We start from the raw sequence: 3,797 nt of genomic DNA, 5'->3' as shown, positions 1-3,797 counted from the left end.
GCTGCTCCGCTCGGATCTGCAGGAGGAGGAGGAGAAGGAGGAGGAGGTGGTGATGATGATGCGGCCGGAGGAGGCGGAGGCGGACGGCGAAGCAGCGTAGAGAGACAGGTGGCGCGGCGGCACACAGTCAATTAGACGCGGAGTGATCTCACATGGGCGGTGATAGTGTCAATTTAACTTTGATGGCTGCGCAACTGTTATGGAGAAAGGTAGCCACAGATATATAAACTGTCTTATAGGAATGATTAATAGATTTTATATGTATTAGCCTACATGTGTTAAGTCTTTTATAACATGGCTACACGTCTACAGTAGCCTATGTAGCCAACAAGAGATATAAATCTAACATATCACACCTACATTCTCATGTGTTTCTTACTGTGGCCCTGCAGGCTCAATGCACTAAAGTGTGAGAAAACACATGCAAAAACACAAACGCGCCACAAATGGAGAAAACAATTTTGTTAAGTGCTGAAGAAGTTGAAGGCAACTGGACTTCTTTTGAATTTTGAAGACATTTCCTGAGAGTTGTTGACTAATAGCCGTCATCACTAGCACTCACATGATGGCTCTAGTCAATCCCACACAATCCCACATTTTCCACACTGGTCTTCAGAACTGAAACAGCTTGTTGGATGAGAGGCGAACAACCAGTTGCCTTCACAAGTAGACGACCTGGATGACTGAGAATCTTCACTGACAGAAAACAGCTTCATCAGTTTGACGACACAGAAGCTGAATAGTTTCTGTGTGGACGCAAAAAAAAAAAGTGTCTTTGTTGAATGCTTCTTGGCTGTAGATAAAGTTGTGAGGAAGGTGTTAGGGAAAATAAAGTGTTTGTTTTGACGCCAATATCACATGATTCAGATATTTGAAAGTAACGTTTTAGTGTCCCTGCAAACACATGTAGGCTATTGTGAGTTGGCCTATTTGCAGCACGTTCCTGGTCAAATTGGCTAGCTGTTTTCTGAATTTGTTGTGTGTGTCTTTGTGACCGAGGTTAGAGTGTGTTGAGCCTTTATGGCCACCGTAGTGCCCTCTTTAGACACCATAGAGTTTAAATTAAAGGACTTGTTGCTATATGAGAAATTAACCCATTCAGTTTCTTGCTGAAAGTTGTGAGATAAAGTGTTTTAGTTTAGCTTAGCATAAATCTAACTTGACTAAGAGGATGTCAGGCGCCTCCGGGTCTATTTCTTGGTGAGGAGCTGTGACTCGGTTTAGCTGGTCCTGGCTATGAAATTATCTTGTGCAAAATCAGTAATCATGACTTTTACACTAAGATTTTTGTCTCAGTTAAACTTTATGAGACACTCTGACAGACGGAGAACGACTTTTCACCGTTTCCCTCCTTTGTTTCCAGTCTTATGCTATGCTAATCTAACAAGCTGCTGACTGCAGCTATGTGTAATTATAAGGACCTCAAACTTGTGTTGATATTATAAGGACCTCAAACTTGTGTTGATCTACAAATACATCATGAGTAGCTGTAATAAACTGAATACTGCTGACCACTATAATAATACTATGGAAATAAAAAGGATTGTTGGTGTCCCAGGTGTTTGGAGTAATCGTCCTGGAAATTAAAATTGTTATTAGCCTACTAATACGCTGCCATGTAGCCCCCCCTCCAAAAAAAAAAAAAAAAAAAAAAAATTCACGTATTCTAACATTTCATTGGACCGCCTTCAGCTACGGCACACATTTGCTGTGGCATTGTTTCAATAAGCTTCTGCAATGTCACAACATTTATTTCCGTACAGAGTTGCATTAATTTTCCCAAAGATTCTCAGTGGGGTTCAGGTCTGGACTCTGTGGCCACATTTAACCACATTTCTTCCTTGAAGATGATGGTTCCCCACTGTCCTTCCAGTTTTTAATAATGCTTAACCCAATTTTAGTCTCAGCAATCTTATTGGATGTTTTATTTGCTTGATGCCAATAATTTGACCCTTATGAAACAGATTAACATCTTCTCCACAACCACAGGATGTGTCTTCTGACATGGTTGTTTAGGAGATGAGACTGCATCAAACGCATGCATTAAATAAGTTGTTGCTAGCTGAAACATAATCATCCATGCAGTAATTATCCAATGGGAGGCTCTTACCTATAGCTTAGTTAAATCCAAGTGGTGGCAGTGTATAATGTTGCATTTCAATGGGGTTTTTTTGCCACAGAGCCTTATACAGAAACTCCATAAACTCATAAAAATCCAAACCCACCTGCACCCACCCACTCATATCTACTGTATGTGTCTGAGTGTGTATGTATATTTAGATTCACCTTCACACCAGCAGACAGTGGTGGGGTAGATTGGAGTCTGTGTGTTGAGCTGCCCAGCTCTGACAATGTGAACACGACGATCTGGGCTCCGTGAGAGGACAAGTGGCCTTTAGCCAATGTTCTTTCTCTCCCAGTTTGACAGCCAGAAGATTCACACATATAGCTGAAGGACGACGGACTCATACTATATTCTCTACTGTCTCTCTCTCTTTCCCTCTCTCCTCGTGTCTGCAAACGTTTACATTTTTACATACGTTTTGCACTACTGCATAATGAGCACAAATTGCAATTCCATGGTAACTTTGCACATGCTGTAGCGATTCAATTTTCAGTTCAGTTTTATTTATAAAGGATCTCATCACAACATTCATTACCTCCAGGCGCTGCACAGAGGAAGGTTTTTACATTTCAAGCAATTCTCTCACATCTATGCGTTTTTCTTTTCTTTCATCTCCCATTAGCCATCTATAAAAAAAAACACATGGTAAGAAAATGATTATAAGATATAGAGAGGTCAAGTTATGTCACAGAGTTTAATTCAGAGACTGAGCCTGAATATGCATTTGTTTTTTTTTTACTTTGAGTATGTGATTAATTATGAATTATTAGCCATTCATCCTGCTGCTGACTTTGATCTCTCTGTGCAGCAGCAGCCTGACATGTGGAGCTCACAGCATGCATTTAAGATTTTCTAGTGGGAGGAGGAAGGGGGGGGTGAAGAATATTTTTTGTTGAAAATTAAAGTCTGAGCACATTAAAAAAAAGATGTTATTGTGAACTGTGAGGGGCTGTGAAATCAATTTGTTTGCTCCCGCTTTTAATGAGGTCTTTGATTCCATGGCACCTGCTGCTGTTTTGTTGGTGTCAGCAATATTGGATAAATTACAGTTTTGTTTAGGGGGTTTAAACATTTTTTTTTTGGGGGGGGGGACATCCGCAGCTCCTCCTCCCGTCCACGAGAGAGAGAGAGAGAGAGATCACCACACAACTACAAAAGAAAAAACAGTTAACCTTCGAGGGCTTTGAGAAACCCCACGTCCAAAAGAGTGAAAGAGAGTAAGTGAGAGCGAGGCTCATGCATGCAGCTGTTTATTCTTTTTTTCCCTCCTCCTCTTGGCTGATGCTGCTGTCTGCTGCTGCCTTCCTGTGTGGACGTCAACCACGAGCTCTCAAACCCTGAGAGCTGAGGGTGAAATTGAAGCTGATGTATGCAGACGTGAGCCCCAAAGACGGACACAACACCTGCCTGGTATATAGCTCCGAGCTCAGCACCTCCCCAGCACTAACCGCCTCAGACAGCCCCAGCCCCATGAGGTATCTCTGTGTGTATGTGTGTGTGTCTGTCTATGTGTGTGTGTGTGTGTGGAGATGATGGTTATACAGCACCAGGGCCCGTTAAATGTAAAATGAAAGGAGCGAACTGGGAGTGTGACTCAACCAGGGAGTGGATTTCAAAGCCGACAGCTTCCACTGAAGCTTCTTCATGACATCCATTATTTATTAAGTTTCTC

At 42.0% G+C, this 3,797-nt stretch overlaps 1 protein-coding gene across 1 annotated transcript in view; it reads right to left on the bottom strand.

The window, feature by feature from the left end:
* Positions 1-3,797, bottom strand: part of LOC146987004 (heme transporter hrg1-A-like) — a 349,260-nt gene that overhangs the window by 78,115 nt on the left and 267,348 nt on the right. The gene's annotated exons all lie outside the window — the stretch shown is intronic.

The sequence above is a fragment of the Trachurus japonicus genome, chromosome 5 (assembly GCF_045865225.1).
Source record: "Trachurus japonicus isolate A0001 chromosome 5, Traja_1.0".
In the NCBI taxonomy this organism is placed as follows: Eukaryota; Metazoa; Chordata; class Actinopteri; order Carangiformes; family Carangidae; genus Trachurus; species Trachurus japonicus.
This window is presented reverse-complemented; position numbering and strand designations above follow the sequence as displayed.